The sequence below is a fragment of the Rhinolophus sinicus genome, chromosome 16, assembly GCF_057876585.1.
Source record: "Rhinolophus sinicus isolate RSI-liver-muscle chromosome 16, RSI-T2T, whole genome shotgun sequence".
Classification (NCBI taxonomy): Eukaryota; Metazoa; Chordata; class Mammalia; order Chiroptera; family Rhinolophidae; genus Rhinolophus; species Rhinolophus sinicus.
Genome location: NC_142516.1, coordinates 185,529,716 through 185,548,089, shown reverse-complemented (window position 1 = coordinate 185,548,089; position 18,374 = coordinate 185,529,716).

Sequence of the window (18,374 nt, the reverse complement as noted above, 5' to 3'; positions counted from 1 at the left end):
CGGGGCCTGGCCCTCTCCCCAAGTAGCCCCAGGGCCTGGGTGTACGTCCAAGGTCTGATGTTGGTCTCATCGGCTGGCTGGGTAGCAGAGACCCAGAGAGTGCAGTGCCTGAGGGTTCCTGACCCACACCAGCCGCCCTTGCTTCCTACCCCCAACCACTGAGCATACTTTTAGTGCCACAATTGTCCCGTCCATGAAAGCACTATCAGAGACAATTTGCAGGCACCCTTCCCTTCCCCATATGAATGGCTATTATTTAACATGAAATTGCAAAGAAGAAACTTGTAAGCAAATAATAGTTTTGTGCTGATTTAGACATAGGAAGACCCACTTTACTATTAATTTTTAAGTCAAGCTTTTTTGAGCAAAAATGAACCAAACAAATGAAGCCTGTGTAGTTTTCCAACTCCTGTACCAACGTGGCAGCTCTTGTGCCCTTTATACTCATTGCAAAAGCTGCTTACAGGAAGAGAAATTTTTTTTTTCCCTATTCCTGAATTTAAAATTTGAGGGTCTACTAACTTATTCATTTAGTTACTATTATTCGCAAGCCCACAAAGTTAGGGCCTAGAAGAATTTCAGTCTAGCAGGGAAAATAACACTGACACAGTGATAACAATACGTGGAGGATGGAAGAGGTGTGAGTTCTAGTGTATATTCTTTTTTTCCCCTTAAGCGTGTGTCTCCACGCATGCCCATGAACATCCCCCAATTTCTCCTTATCTGTGGAAGGAGAATAACATTTGTACAGCATTCTGACTCAGGGAAGTTTTAAGGATAAAAAGAAAGAAAAAAGAAGGACATGGAAGTAAATTGTGCAATTGTGCGATGCACTTATGAAGAGAATCACTCCCACAGTGCTATTGGTGTTTATGGAAAGGACTGGCCTCTTTGAGTTGTTGTCATCAGAGATTTGCTGGAAGCTTAGCCATTGAGGTGGTCAGTAAAGAAGGTGTAAGACTTGTTTAGGTGGAAGACAACGAGGGCTGGAAATGTAAAAGGTGCCATGTAGAACTGGGTAAACAACACACATCGAGACCCTTCAGAGGGAGGGGACTGGATGTGCAAACTGCCGGTTATAAAACAGTCATCGGGATGTAGAGTGCAGCGTAGGGAATGTAGCCAATAACATGGTAATAACTATGTATGGTGTGAGGTGGGTCCTCTAGACTCATCAGGGTGATCACTTTGTAAGTAACATAAATGTCAAATCACTATGTTGTACACCTGAAACTAATATAATATTGTATGTCAACCGTAATTGAAAAATAAAAGTTATTTTAAAAAAAGATTCTTCTGAGACGGTCTTATTACAGAAATTAATTTTCATCAGACTGATGCACAGCTCTCAAGGGCACTGGTGAACTAAGCAAGTGAATTTGGGGCCTAAAGAACATTCATTTATTTATCCACTCATTCATTTAGTCAATAAGTATTTATTGAGCATCTCTTAGGTATCAGGCACTGTTCTAGGCATTGGGCCGACAGTGTCAAGTAAACAAACAAGATCTCTGATTCTTTGGTGTTCACCATCCAGATTATGGTGTCCATTAGCAGCTGGGCCCTCGAAGTCCCAGGCTACAAGCCTGGAGCAGTTAGAGCAACACCCAGGTCCACTGAAGCTCCTCCTAGGGCAGCTGCTGCCCCTGCAAGAACAAGGGAAGCTTCTAGAGCAGAAGTCAGGAAACATGGAGCAAGGAGAACTGGGCGAGGGAGAGAATAGCTGGTTGGAGGGGAGATGGGCTCAGCAGGGTTCGCCTCAGCTCAGATCCCAACCTATGGTGAGCAGTTTGCTGGCTGCTTCGGGCACCTGCTCCTACAGCAATAGTTGATTTTAAAGAAAAATCTTCCCAAAGGCTCCTCAGTTCTCAACCTTTGGTTCTTTAATAGGGTCACCCTCACCAGCAAAGGAATTAAGTTCTCTGGCTCCCCACAGGATCTCTCTGACTTAGCCAAACTCACTTCCCGAGCTTCTGTGAGAAAGAAGACAAAAGCTTTTTGAGAAACTCAAAAGAGAGGCCACATTAAATTTTCACTGGCCTATTTGTTTTTTATTTTTTATTTTTTGGTTATAGCACATCAAAGACAGATTACATTATGTTCAATAGAGTTTGTTGAAGAAAAACGAACATTGGTAAAGACATCCTAAAACACCTCAGGAAAAAAATGTTTTAACAGTCTTTGTTGTTTAAAAAGACTTGGCAAAAAATCAAATTGAACTCCGTGTGCCTCAGTTTCCTCCTCAGTAAAGTTGGGGATAATACTACCACCTCCCTTGTAAGGATTAAATGAATTGACTTTTGTGGAGTTCTTAGAACAGTGCTGAATACCTAGTATGTTCTATAAAAAGGTTAATTACAATTTTCTTTATATTACCTCTTTCACCTGTTTGTTTCCTTGTATATTTTCATCTTGCTGTCCCCTTCCAACAGTTGTGCAGTTGTCTTATCTTTGAAATGATAAAAATTGATTAGACATTACATAGTGATAAAGTATAATTATGGGGGGGAAGAGTAGTTTTTATGAAAATGAAATTAAATGTTTTGGAAAGACTTTATGAAAGCAACTTTAAAAAAAGCTGTCAAATGGTGGGCCTGGGAAAAGAACCCTAACAACTGAGTGTAATCCTACACCCTACACTCAGTTTGCTTTTAAAATGTCTTGTTCCCCTTTCGTTAAAAAAAAAACAAATTAGGAATCACAGAGGATAGATTATCAACGTGGAAGGAATCCGAAGCAGAACTGAAGCAGAGGACTCACTCACAAATAAAAGGCCTTCAGACATACACAGAGTACAAGACTAGCTACCGTGTATGTCTGTTGTGGTATTAAAATTTCACAGGGGCGGGGAAAAGGTGTTACTAGAAAAAAATTGTTACTAGAAAAAAAATCTAACAAAGCTCCTTAGGAGCGTAAAGAAAAATAGATTGAGAAATAGTTGTTTATAAGTGTTTTTCAACAACAAAAAAATAACGTTTAAAGTATGTATCATTATTGTTATGATCTCAGATTTTATTGGTTTTTCAATTAATCTACCAACCACTATCCTGGTCTGGTCAGAAAAGGGAGCTCTACTGTATGACCACGTTCAGTGGACACAAAGAAGAGGGAGCCTGAAAAGACCGAGGAAGGAGCCAGAGAAAATAGTTCTCAAGCTGACCATGGAAGGGTGAGTACAAATTTGCTGGATGGGGAAGAATGATGTCGGCTTGAGGGAACAAGGTCTACCACAAGTAATTCAGTTTTGCTAAAACTTAAAGTATAAAGAAAGCAATGAAGATGGATACAGGTAAACAGATAACCAGACAAAGGCCAGGTATTGAACAGCTTTATGTAATAAGCAAAGGCTTTTAGAATTTATCTTATAGATGAAGGCAAACATATTGAATACGGTAGTGACATGATGAGATTTACATGCTGGGAAGGTAATTCTGGCAGCAATATGGGATTGATGGGCCAAAACCAAACGGAAAAAGTCAGTAATAAAGTTATTGCAATTCTCTGAGCAAGAGAAGTTGAGGCCTAAACGAGGGCAGTGGCAAGAAGGGCTGTAGTGACTTTTACTGATTTCCTCCCCACATTCAATTCTTCTTTCCTCACCCTACAAGGATCCAAGGATTGACTCTGTCCCCTACTGTCAGGGTAGACGCTGTTCGGCATAGGCCAACCAATGAATCTCATAATTCTAGCCATGGTGTTTGTTTTATGGCTGGGAGCATAGCCCTCTGGAACGTTGGGATTGTGGGAAAAGTTTGCTGGGGGCTTCTGGGAAAACAGATTCATCTCTCTTCAACTGGACACAAACAGAGAGGTGTGAAGCCCAGATTGAGATTGGCAGTGATGTGACAGCCATGAGCTAAGGTGACTGTTTGATTTAGCATCCCAAACCAGGTCACATATAAATGAAAGATAGTGCTATAAATAATTGTGTAAGGACAATCGATGTAACTGGGACTCCTGGCAAACGGGGATATATGGTGCCCCTATCATTAGAAGAAATGACCTGAGATGAAGCAAACACCATTGAAAGCCACAAAGAGATTCAAAAGAAATTACGAAGTAACAATTCCCTTTATTTTAACTTATGTTTAATTTTGTATTTAAAGATTTAAGCACTCAAAAAGTAGACAGAATAGTATAATGAACCCTCACATACCAAAAATCCAGATTCAACAACTGTCAAGCTCCTGCCATATTTCTTGTATTTTCCTTGTTTTGAAGTATTTTTAAAGGGAATCAAGATATCATGTCACTTCACCTGAATATTTCAGTATGTGTTCATGTTAAATATGGACATTTTGTAACATATCACACCACTGTGACACCTATTAAAAAACAAAATTCAACCGAGTAAATGTGAAGATATGACTGGCTTTATTAAGCAATTCATGAATCAGGCAGCATGCCATCTAGCAAGGAGGGCTCTGCTGGGTTGTATCACATGGAAGATTTTTATAGGCAGAAAGAGGGTGGGACTAAGAAGTTAAGAGAATGGATTTCCAGTAAGGACACCTCCCCTTAGGGGAATGCAGGGGTGGGGTCGGTGTGATGGAGTGTCTTTTCTAGCAGATGACCTTATTGTGGATCAGGAAATTCCACACTGATTGGTTTAAAATTCTACTCCTAGGAGAGGCTAAAACAGCTTTTAGGTTAAGTATTAAATCTAGGTTTGGTATCATGGGGTTTAAGCACAAGTGACCCCATTTTGGGTCTGTGGCTTTTGTTTTTAACACACAAAAATTAATTTTTGTGTCATCTAATATCCAATTCTTATCCAAATTTCCCTGATGGTTACAAAAACACAAAAATAGCTGGTTTGTTCATGTCAGGATCCAAATAAAGTCCACACATAGCCGTTGATGTTTATGTCACATTAGTCTCATTGAATCAGAAGCGTCCCTCTGCAAACATTTTTTTCATGCCATTGACTTGTTGAAGTAACTGTCACCCTGTATTTAAGCCAGGTTTTAATTGGATTTGCTGTATGTGCAAACAAAACATTCTAGAGAAAGAGATAGAAGTCAGGAGAGAGTGGGGTCATGAAGGCCAAGGAAATTTCAAGAAGGATGAAATCGTGAGAAATGCCAAATACCTACAGATAAATCAAGATACGGATAAAAATGTGCCCACTGAATTTGGCAAGTAGGTGGTCACTGATGACCTGAGCAAAAGGAGTTTCACCCATGATAGGGATGTAGTGATCGTCACCCATCCCGCATTCTAAAATATTCTAGACTATATTCTTTTTACGAAAGTATAAGGACAGCAGTATGCAATCCTATTTTTCTCTGTATAGATATCAGAGAGTTTATAGCAGGAAGAGAAGGAAAAACTAGCTAATTTGGATTTTATCATCAATCAGATGATTAGGTTTTGAAAATGATGATTTCTCACCCTCTGATTGCTTGGATATTTACTGAAAAAGTTCATCCCTTGGATCTGTGGGAAGACAGTGAAATGCTCTGCCTTCTTCCTCTTAATATTTTACTGAACTACTTTCAATAAGGAAATACTTATTGAGGGGTTTCAGGCAGGACTTCATTTCTAATCTTACAGGAGATTTAGAAAACAAAAGAAACTTAAGAGAAGTCACTAGGGGATAAGCCAAAAAATGTTTTCATTTTTACTTTAACATGTATTTTCAGTTGCAGCTGCCTGACTGCCAGTAGCTGGCAAGCTGGCTTTGGTCTGTGTCAAAGGCAGTAAATAAGTGCCATTCATGGGGTTGTCATGGAAAATGGGTATCCACATTATGGAGATTTGTCTAACGGTCATCCAAAGTAGCATGTGCCACTCTGGGGCCAGCTAGAGATAATCCCATGAAAGAAAAGCTGGCACCAGCACACATGTGTTATTTTTCTGGAGCCAATTTACATTTTGTGCTTTTGTCCATCTGTGCCAAAACAGCATAAACAATGCCAAACCCGGTCTTGTGATTATTTTCAAGCTGATTGAATCTGGCACATGACATGGTTTTATCTAATTAACCCACATGTGGTACAAAACAAAACAAATTTGAAATGGAAAGCTCTTTCTGCCTTTATTGAAAGACTGAGGTGAATATGTAATTATTTTGTCCTTGTCTCTCAGCCAAATTTATAGTTGAGAGAGGTCTTTTTCATTAAATAGCAAAACAAGTTCTGTGTATTACCTGCCTATTATAATTAAAACTTACGTTTTTATATTTTCCAAAATCCACCCCTTCCCTTGTATCTCTCTGTCCCAAAAGGAGGAAAAATGTATGGCAGATATGTTCCTAATTGCAGCATAAGATATGTTTGGTCTTTTCCCCTGATTTACTCCCTTCAAGCTTATCCTTACCTAACTAATATCAATCACATTATATTTTTAATTTATGTTATTGGACCACTGTTATTATGGTTCTTCTTGTTATGTAAATATTATAGTAGATGCATAGAGATAAAGGATACAGTAAACAATAAAACTTGGATCATGATAGCTCACAGGTTAGAAATTATGCAGAGTGTTTTTCACGATGAACACCCACCGGACCTGATGGCCTACCCTTTCCCTTTTGGGAAAACTTGGCCTTAATTCACATCGCATGGTTAGTCTTGCCCCATCCCCAGTGGTCCATCATTTCAACAAGTTAATGGTGACACTGTGATTCCCTAGGAATGAGCCTTCTTAGCACCATGGGACCACATTGTCTAATCAAAAGGTTGACCACCAGTGCATTTTTCGGATTGATTTATGACAAAACTGGGGAATTGTGAATGAAAACGGGGCTACCTGACAGACTTGACAAGCTCAGGGACAACGTGGCAGGGCTGACAAGCTCACTAACTGGAAGTAACCACACAGGATGTTTTGATCATAAGAATTCCTAACTGAACCTGTCATAATGGGAAGTCACGTCCTAGGTCTATATGGTAGATTAATCTTTGCCTTGAGCAAGCCCTGTCCATTGTGTTTGTACATCTAGGATAAACACTTAAAATGTCAGAATGATCTGTTCTCCACAGACAAACACCCCAGTACCAAGGCGAGACAACCCCACCATTCCTCATTGTTACCTTTCACCCACATACCGGTGTAAACTACGTATGTTACATGTGAACTGTCCTGCACCCACCAATATAAAAGAATATGTATCTCTCCATTTTGCTCTTTATCCAAGAGATTTCCCCACTTTACTTTCTCACGCCTCCTTAATCTACCACCAATGGATTTCCTGTATCCTCCTATGTCTTCTCCTTCAATTCTAATGTGTAAAATGAACCATAAAACTGCTATTCCCTGGAACATTTTCTCAGTCCTTTGAGATTTTGCTTCTGGGTCTGGCCCTTAGCCTTGGCTCAAATATGCTCTTTAAACTTTTCTTTAGGTTTGGAATTTGTCTTGCTGATGCATAATTACTGTATTATAAAATGGTGGTATGAAAGCAGGCATCATAGGTCTCATCTAGCATTACTTCAGAACATCTAACAGTGGTGAGTACGGAGGTACGCAGCAAAGGGCTCTTCCATACGGATGGCAGCAATAATATCCGAGTAGGAAGTGGTATATGCCTGCCATTTTTTAAGAGAGAAGAACTAGTCTCTAAAGTGATGCTTTAGAAAAATGTACTTAAACATAAATCTCTAGAGTCGAGGAGTAGGGCAGAGACCAGGGGTAACTTGGCTATAAGGCCACCATGGGGGATGAAATCTGGGTTTAGTGTGTGATGGGATCAGGGCAGATGGGAACGCAGCCAGTGAAACCAATGTGTGCTGTGGGGCTAAGGCTGAGGGGAGATGCCCCATATGGTGAGTAGATTGGTTACGTGTAACGGGATTGAGCAAATAAGTAAATACGCTAAAGATAGGAATCAAGTTATTAGTTTTTGAAGGTACAGATATTTAAAAAGGAAGATTAGAAAAACCCTGTGCTATTCGATCAGAATTAGTGTAAACTCGTTGTTTTATTTTTATATCAATGTCTATTCATATAAGTTGTCTATGGTTGCTGTAACAAATTACCACAAACTGAGTGGCTTAAAATGACACCCAGTTATGAGTTCACAGTTCCGGAGGTCAGAAAGCCCAGGGGGCTCTCGATTCTATGGTCAGGGGCTCACAAGACCCAAATCAAGGTGTGGGTCAGGCTGGGCTTTTATCTGGAGGCTTTGGGGGAAAATTCAGCTTCATTCCCATTGTTTGCAGAATTTAGTTCTTTGCCGTTGTAGAACTGAGGTCCCTGTTTCTTTCTGGCTGTCAGCCAGGGCCATCCTCATCTACTGGCGGCCTCCTGCATCCTTCCACATCCTGCCCCTACATCCTCAAGCCAGGAACAGCATGTTGTCAAACCTTGTGTGATTCACGTCTGCGGCTTTCCTTCTGCTTCCAGCTGGAGAAAACTCTCTGCTTTTAAAGCACTCACCTGAATGGACCAGACTTACCTGAACAATCTTATTTTGAGACCAAATGATTTAGCACTTTAACCATACCTGCAAAATCCCTTCAGAGCGAGACCTACATTAATGCGTGATTGACTAACTAGAACCAAGAATCTTAGGGAAGCTACCTTTAGAATTCTGTTTACCATACTATCTATGGAACAATAGATAGCTATTTGAATAGAGCTAGAAATAGAGATAAATATACGAGGTATATTTCCTATATATGTCTTCAGAAAGCCTATAATCAATGATACCCCAGTAAAAATGAGCATTCCTTATACCCAAATGCCGGTTTCTAAAGATTAGTCCCCACTAAAATGAAACAGGTCTCCTTGGAGAAGTGGGTAATTCCATGGCTTAAGCAGGGAAAGTACAAGAAATGTCTGGGACATTTTGTTCTACCAGAAAGTAAGCAAGGGCTCAAAGAATGATGGGGACATATCAAAAGGATACTGGGGCTAGCATGAAAAGGTTCTCACGGGCCAAATGTGACAATCAAAATCATTAATGACAGTAGTGGATTATAACCCACTGAATAAAACAAATATCCATGAGTCTTATTTGTATAAATAAATACAGAAGGGACACTAGAAAGCTCTTCCTTAAAGCAGAATGTCAGCTCATAAATGTTGAAGGAATGATAGAGTTGGAAATTACTACTTTGCAATCATAAATGATTCAGGCAAAGAACATCATTGGATGCTAAAACCAGTGGGTAAAAATTTGATGAGGAATAGGATATTTACATAGCCTCAAAGTATCTCCCCACAAATTGCATGTCAGTTGTTTATTAATTATTCATTAACTACGTAGTGGAGAAACCCAGCATGTACCATCGTAATCAAGAGATAAGAGTCAGCATTGCGAATAACGGGACAAATGCCATCCTGTGTTTCCCAGAATATGCACTGAAAAAAGCACAGCATCTCTGCTTTGGTATTCCTGCCAAAATGCAGTGCTTTAGTTGAATCTTCAGGAAACATCCGACAAACTTTTGCAAATGACACTGCAAAAGTACTGGCCTGCGCTCTTCAAAAAACATCAAGCTCATTAGAGACAAGGAAAAAGTGGGAACAGTTCCAGTTTGAATGAGATGAGAGACAGAACAACTAAAATGGTCCTGGATTGTAAAGAAAAAGGGGGAAAAGTGAAGAAGTTTGCTTTTTTGTTTGTTTTACGATGGATTTTTTGGAGGACAACTGGCAAAAGTTGAATGGACTCTGTGGCTTAGATGGTATTAGGTTGGTGCAAAAGTGATTGCAGTTTTTTAAATTGCAAAAACCACAATTACTTTTGCACCAACCTAGTAGTATGTATTCATGTTAATTTCTTGATTTTTATGTGTACTACAGTCATGTGGAAGAGTGTCTCTTTTTAGGAAATGCACACTGAAGTATTTAGGAGTAAGGGGGTGCTATGTGCCTATGACTTTCAGTCAAATGTTTCTGCAAAAAAAGTTTTTAAAACCCTGCTGTGGGTCAAATTGTGTCCCCTAAAAAGATCTGTACCTAACCCTGTACCTGTGAATGAGGTGTTGGAAATGGAGCCCTTGCAGATGGAATCAAGTTAAGATGGGGTCATACTGGATTAGAGTGGGCCCCAAATACAATGACCCGTGTCCTCACAAGGAAAGAGACATTTGGAGACCTGTGGACACACAAAGAAGAAGGCCACGTGATAGCAGAGGAAGCGATTGGAGTGATGCAGCTATAAACCAGAAAATGCCAAGGACTTCCAGCCAACACCAGGAGCTGGACATCAAGCATGGGACAGATTCTTCCTCAAGCCCTCAGAAGGAACCACGTCTGCTGACATCTTGATTTTAAACTTCTAGCCAGAACCGTGAGAGAATAAATTTCTGTTGTGTGAAGCCTCCCAGTTTGTGGTACTTTGTTATAGCAGCCCTAGAAAACTAACACGAACACTTTGTTCACTTGCTATCAACATCAGAGTCTTATGTTTATGATTTTCTGGACTTAAGTATCCTAAAAGAGCAACTAAAAGCGATAGACAAGAATTTATTGCTATGTACACGTAAGAAAAACGTGTCATCTCTCTGTATACATGTCTTTCATCCACAACCTATAGGGAACTTGCATGCAATTTCATTATATTCACTAAGATCTGAATGTATTTCCCACCCCCCAGCTCATACATTGAAATTCTAACCCCAGTAATGATAGTATTAGGTTGGTGCAAAAGTAATTTCGGTTTTTGCAATTGTTTTTAACCTTTTAAACTGCAATGACTTTTGCACCAATCTAATATTAGTGGTGGGGCCTTTGGGAGGTGCTTAGGTCGTAAGGGTGGAACCTTCGTGAATGGGATTAGTGCCCTCATAAAAAAAGATTCCACAGAACTCCGTAGCCCAGTCGGCCGTGGGAGGATACAAGAAGTCCGTGACTCAGGATGGGCCCTCACACGGCTGTGCTGGGGCGCTAATTTCAGACGTCCAGCCTCCAGAACGGTTAGCAGTAAATTTCCGCTGTTTATAAGCCACCCAGCTTGTGGTATTTTGTTACAGCAGCCCAAATGGACTTCGACGATATCTTTTAATCCTTACTTCCTTTCTAGATAATAATATCTCCTTTAAAATGCCCAATATGATTAAACAGAGCTAGGTAGTGGAGAGAGCAGTAGAGAGTCCCATGAATTAGATTTGAAGCCTTATTTTGGAGGTAATGAAACAGGTAAAAGTGCCTAACAATATGTGACAGGCAGTAACTGTGTGTAAATGCGAGGGGTCGGGGGCGGGGTGGGTGGTGTGTGTGTGGCAATAATTCTGAGTTGCTTGCTTTACCTTTAAAATTGAGAAACTAACATTCTTCACAGGTTAGGTCAGGATAAATAATGAGACACTAAATGTAAATTTTCTTTTTAACCTCTAAACCTTCCTGTAGAGAACACTTATATTCCCTACAAATACATCGTCATCTCACTGATGCTATAATACTATCTGCAGACCCAGGTTATGGAGTACGCCATTGTTAACTCGTTAAAAAATAACTGTAAAAACTCTTTAAAGTTTCTAGTGCAAAATGATCACATTTGGGCCTGAAATCATGTCAAAGCAAATGAGCAGGACTGGTGTTACAGGGAAAGAAACTGAGGTTCGGAGGGACTGAGTCATTCATTCAAGGTCATGTAGCTCTCAAGAAGAGATACTAGGGATTAGCTCCTTTTTTAAAATTCCTAAAACACCAGTTGTCATGCAGTCTCTGGTCCCGCTCCCCACATAAGAACGCAGGATATGGTGAGGCCAAAAAGGAACACCCACGGAGCCATAGATAGGGGAGTCATACCACTATAGTCTCGCTGGCGGCTGGGTTGGAGACACAGGAAGCAGGAGACATGCGATCCACAATCCACCATCTGCTTCTCTGCCAACCAACCAATCAACCCCCCTTGCTAGCTGCAATCCGCACTTGCTAGCTCAGCCACGACAATTATATCAGTAGCTAATGTCTAACTGGTTACAGCTGATAGCCAACTAGTCACAGCTGATGGCCATCTACTACCTGAGCCAGCACCTTTTCACGTGAGGCCGAGAGCCTGGAAACTGCTCTCTGGGACTCTGTCCCCACACCAGTCTAGCATTCCAGCCAGAATTACACATCTGGTTTGAAGCACAGGTTATTGACCGAAGCCCCAAAAGGAATCCACCTATTACTATTTATAACACGGTACGTTTGATTGCTCTATTTGTTTTCCCAGTGGGTTTAAAACTCAACCTTGGCATTTCATAACCCAGAAGCACATTTTTCTTGGATTGAATGCACCCTAAAAAAGAATAAGAGCATGATGATTCAAGATCTTTTGCCTCAGAAAAAGCACTGCAGCTAAACACAACTAGGAAATAGAAAGCATTGTGTTTTTATTTGGGTTTCCGTTTTGTTTCTGTGGTCAGATATGCGAGGTTTTGAGACAAAGTCTGTTGGAAAGCTTTACCTAAATTGAGCCCCCAAACCTCTGTCTAATACTGATCTAGTGGGGGGACAGAGCCAGGAGTGCAGTTTCCAGGCTCTCGGCCTCATGTGGAAAGGTGCTGGCTCAGGTAGTAAATGGCCATCAACTGGATGGCTATCAGCTGTGGCTAGTTGGCCGTCAGCTGTGAGGAGTGAGCCTTTGGCCACTAATACAACTGCCGTGGCTATGCTAGCAACAAATGGGGGTTAGCAAGAGTGGATTGTGGATTGTGGATTGCAGAGAGGCGGATGCCACCAGCGAAAATATGGTGGTATGACTCCCCTATCTATGGCTCCGTGGGTGTTCCTTTTTGGCCTCACCATGTCCTGTGTTCCTATGTGGGGAGTGGGACCAGAGACCCCGCATGACACCCTGCATGACACCTAGTATAAACTGTACTACTTTTTTGGCATTTTCCTTATTCTTCCTATATTATAGCCACGTTACTTTATGAAGAGCAAGAGGGTGATGTGGGTTTGCTCTTCAAAATGTTTTTATTTTTCACAACACTGTGTCACAAAACCAGTATTGTGGATGTGACATCCCTGTACTCCAACCACAAGAACTGTGTGACCTCAGGGTCAGCTGAATGGGGTCCAAATGGGATGATATTCTGACAAGTCGACATACCAGAATGTGTTTGGAAGGAGTTCTGAAAGTGATGTCTAAACAGAAATTCCTTACATCAATAAATAATTTTTATTGTCCTTACTTTTTTCCACATTCTCCTGAGAAGTGTCAAGTATTAAATTCACTACCATAGCCTAGGTTTTAGTACATTCTGGGTACATATTTCATTACTCTTCACTCACAGACCAGCTGATGTTTCTTCTGCTACATTCCACCTACTCTATCACAAACAGCAAAAAAGTCCAAATCGCCTTTGCTTGCATACAGCCTGATGGTCTTAGTCTAATGTTCTCAGAAGTGACCTACCAGAAGCAATTTACAATAACCAAAGAGTATACAGATATCAAATTATAACATTGTACACATGGAATTTATATAATATTAGCCAATGCTACTTACCTCAATAAAAAATTAATTCATTAAAAATATATACGTATGGTCAAGATTTCTCCCTATACTTTGTCTGTTTTTCAGCTTTCTAAGCTGTCATTCTGTTACAGTTTAGGAACTTCTGTCTAACATCTTCCTGGACAAAAAGCCAACTAAGAGCTGTTTCTGAAGATGCCGATAATGATGACTCATAAATAGTAGTGTTCTGCGTCTACGGTGCTGATTCTGAGCCTTCGCCGGACATTGCAATCCCCGGAGAGCATTGAAAACTCCCAGTGTCCAGGCTGCACACCAGACCAATTGAATCATAATTCTGGGGTGGGACCCAAACCTCAGTGATTCTAAAGCTCCCCAAGTGATTGCAAAGTGTAGCCAACATCGAAGACCTTTCAGTTAGAATATAAAGAGCTGGGTGACCAGCTGCGAGTCAAGAGCTCTTCTACCTTGTCTGAGGACTAGGTCCTGGTTGGACTTCACATGTGTGTTTGTTCTTATGATCTCAGTGTTTGACCCCACACCCCCGGAACATTGGCCTGATTTGCTAATGTCCACCCCGGCTCCCCATGCATTCTTGCTAACTGACGAGTCTGGGCTTGGAATGAGCAGGGAGAGAATTCTCGTTACTCTTTCAATATTTTTTCTTCTTTTCTTCTTCTTCTATAGTGATAACATTGCTTCTATAATTTAAAGTTAGGGGCAGGGACACCCCAACTCTCTTTTCTATCTAAACTCACTCCCTGGGTAATCTCACCCAATCACTTGGCTTTCAATACACTCTGTATGCTGATGAGTTCCAATTTGATGTCTCCGGTCTGGACACCTTCCCTGGACCCACACTTGTACTTCAAAAACTTACTCTACTTGCATGTCGACTAGGCTTTTAAAACTTACCATGTCCACATGTGCGCTCATGACAAACCCCCTCCTCACCACCACTATCAGAAATGCCCCTGTCATAGTCTTCTCCAACTTGGTTGATGGCAACTCCATCCCTCCAGGTACTGAGGCTGAAAACGTTGATATCTTCCTTGACTCTTTCTCTACAATGCACATCCAATCCGTTCTTGTTCATCTTACTTTCAAAATCCTGTCCATTATACTTCTTCTTCTTGTACATTGTAGCCATGTCTCACTACTTCTACTGTCATCATGCTGTCGCAAGCCACCATTATTTCTCATCCGGATTATTGCAACAGCCTCTCAGCTTGCTTCCCTTCTTCTGCCCTTGATTTCCTCTGACTCATCTAAAGGCTCATTGGAAGCTAGCCAGTACAGTATGCCCACCGGTCCCCAAAGATTCATAGCTCTCCCACATGCAAATATACTCACCTCCTCCCAAGCCCCCGCAAGTTCCATCCCATTAGAGCATCAGCTCAAAATCTAGAATCTTGTTCTCTAAATCAAATGTGGTTAGGGTTTCCAGGGGGGAATTCCCGCCCGTTCTCAGGAATTTTTTTCGCTTTCCCATCCTGAATTCCGAGAAAAGTTGGTTGGGAAATCGGGAAAATTGGCTCCTTGAACCCAGGTAATTGGTAGAATTGGCTGTCACTTTGTGGAAACGATTCATCATGGAGAACAGAAAACAGTTTATATCTCGGGATTCAGGAACAGGAAAGCAAAAATAATTCCTGAGAACGGGCGGGAATTCCTACCTGGAAACTCTAGGTGTGGTGTACTTGAGGTTCCTCATGGGTAAAGCTCCTCCGGAACGGTTTCTCTTGACCTGAAGATCTACGAAGTAAAGGGACACGTTATCTGCCTCCAACAAAGATAGCTCATGTGCAGTTGTGTAGTTTTTCCAGCCTGATTCTTTTCAGCGAAAGACTTATTTTCATTTTGTAGTGTATCTATCTCTTTTAGTCCAAACTGGTAGTGTTTCTGCAAATACAATCCTCTTAAAAAGTCTAAGGTTTTTTATGAATCTCATTAGGACTTTTCCATTTGACAAAAACTCATACACCCAGACTTTTGTCTACTTTGGGCTTCTGCTAAAACTGTTGAAGGATAACACACTTCAGCTTCTGAAAGTTTTATTCTTTGACTGGATGATTCCCTTAGACCATCCTGATGCCGTAACAAAGGCACCAACAGCCACTTTCTCACTTTCTCAGCTTCCTCCCTAGATCAGACTTTCTTGATAGAACTCGGATTTGATCTCTTTCAGGAGCCACTTCTTAATTTCAGCACATAGTTTGCCACTTTGAGACACTGGGAACTTCCAAAACCAGCAACCCCTGGCTCTTTGTCTAAAAAATAATCTTTCATTTAGGTTCTCTCTTTCCTCTCACATTTTATTATAGACAGCAGGAATAAATTAAGTAGGATCGTCAACGTTCTGCCTGGAAATCTCCTTAGCCAGCTCACTTAGTTTGTTAGGTACATTTTCTACTTTCTACATTACCACAGGTAACAACGTTGCTGTTATCTACCATTACACAACAAAGATCCCTTCTTCTTCAGTACCTGCTAACATTTTCTCTAGTTTTTCATTGGCAGCCTCCTCAAAGGCTAACAGGTTTCTACTAACAGTCTCTTTAATATTCCTAAACCTGTGCTAACATTCATCTCAAAGTCCTTCTACCTTCTGCCCTGTGACCAGTTCCAAAGTCAAGTCCATATATTTTATTTTTGTTAGTTATCGACTACTGCATTACAGTTTATCCCAAATTTGGGAAAGGAAGCAACAATCACTGGAGGCCATCTTGAAACCTGACTACCACAGTACTTAACTGTCTAACACACTACATATTTGTTTACTTTGTTAGTTGCCCATGTTGAACAAAAGCTTCATTGTGTCAGGGCTTTTTGATGGTTTTATTCACCACTATATCCCCAGAGCCTGCAGCAGTGCCTCGTATATACCAGGTATTCAGTAAATATGTTTCGAATGACTGAGTTCAGACTATATTTCTTGGCTTTTCTTGTAACGAGGTTTGGCCATGTAAATTTTGACCAGTGAGATGTGATCAAAAGTGATAAGTGCGATCTTTAGGTTGTGCCCTGGTAGGGAACGGACTTGTCCTCCAGGTTCCTTTTCTCCCTCCTCATGGGCTGGATTATTTATACATTCAATGCAGATACTGGAAACACACTAGAGAAGTCAGAGTAAAAGCCTGGACGTTTGTCACCACAGTCGCTATACTTGTCCTGACCTGCATAAGCCAGGACTGGCTCCTAAGAGACATTTTCTAAGCTGTTTAAAACACAGTCATTTTGACTCTCTATTGCAGATGAACTTACAGTTTAATATAACTTAGATAAGTGAGTGGGGGTACTATCTAGAAGTACAATGATGCCTGAAAATAACCTGAGGAAGTAAGATAATGGCCAACTGCTACGTAGAGAATGACAATGTAGACCCCACATACAGTACCACATCGTAGGGTGTACTACAATTTATCCATCTCTGCGTGGTAGGCACGTGAGCCGTTTCTAGTTTTACACTTCTATGAATTAATGCTCATATGAAAATTATTGCTCACGGTTGGTGAACACAGTGCATTGTCTATATATGAAAATGTTCAGCTTTAGAAGATTTTGCCAATGTTTTCCAATAAAGTTTTACTGCTTTCCAAGCCTGCCAGCAGAACATGAGAATTTCAGTTGTTTCACGTCCTTGGCACAATAGGTTTTTTTTCTCTTTCATTTCATCCATTCTGTTGAATGTGTAGAGGCATCTCATTGTAATTTTAATTTGCAATTCCCTCATGACACATGAAATGGAGCTCCTTTTCATATATTTATTAGCCATTTGGATATTTTTTCTTTGTGTAAAATGCTTGTTCAGGTGTTTTGCCCAGTTTTATTTATTTTTTTGAGTTTAAGTAATAACGATCATTACATTCATTTGAGTATACTATGTTGGATATACGGTATTAAGCACTGTGAACTTAATGCGTACAAAAACACTATTCAGTAGGTCTTATGACTCTCCCACTTCACAGTTGCAGACTGAGCCCCTGAAATATTCAGTTACTCGTCCAAAGCCTTTTGGTTGCAAGTGATGGAGCCAACATTTAAACATCGGTCTACCTGACAGCCTGAAGTTTGGATGGCTAACCCGTGGTAGATAACACAGAAATCACTCACTCTCCTCAGACTGCATGACTTCATCATCTTAACCATTTTCAGGAATTGTCATACTGGTACCTCAAGGAAAGTAGCCATCGTGTTGGTGGGCTGCTGAGGACAACTCAGAAGAGTCTTGAACCCTAACCTGTGTGGTGTGTCTGTGGGGAATTCTAACCCCAAATCACACTCCTGGAAGCATTAAAAGGCCATGAAATTTCTAATATGACTCCTTCCCCAAGTCAAGTCAAACAGAACTGTAGATTTTATCCATAGAAATGGAACTCTTGTCAGCTTCCAGAAGATATTAGGGGTGGAACAGTGTCACAAAATGTCTATGGAGCACTCAGTGCCTTCTGGTTATGCCAAGAGAGCCCCAGCTTCACTGCGGACTGTATTTCTGTGCCAGGTACTTACCAGCTGGTAGGTGAAACTATATATGTTACTTTATTTCTATTCTGAAAGGAATTTCAAGATAAAATACGCTAAGGATATAGCTCTGTAATGTTTTAGCAACTGAAAGCCAAGAGCTTCTGGAACTGAAGTTAACTCTTTGAGGACAAATTTAAGTATTATTAGAAAATATATATAAAGCTCTTGCATTGACAGCTCAAAAAAATAACTCCCATTTATACAGCATCAAGGTGCAATTTGTGAGCCACTTTCACATGTTATCTCATTTGGCGCTCACAAACCCCTAAAGGCAGACCGGACAGGTGCTGTTATTATGATTAATATTTCCTTCTTCCAAATGAAGCAACCAAAGCTCAGAGAGTTTCAGTGGTTGCCTGAGGTCACAAAACTCTTACATGGCTCTTCTAGGTGTCAAGGGTAGGTCTTACGCCCTTTTCACTGCACCACACATTCTCTTACCTACCTGGTAATATTTGGAAAGAACTGGGAATGCTCACAAAAGAGT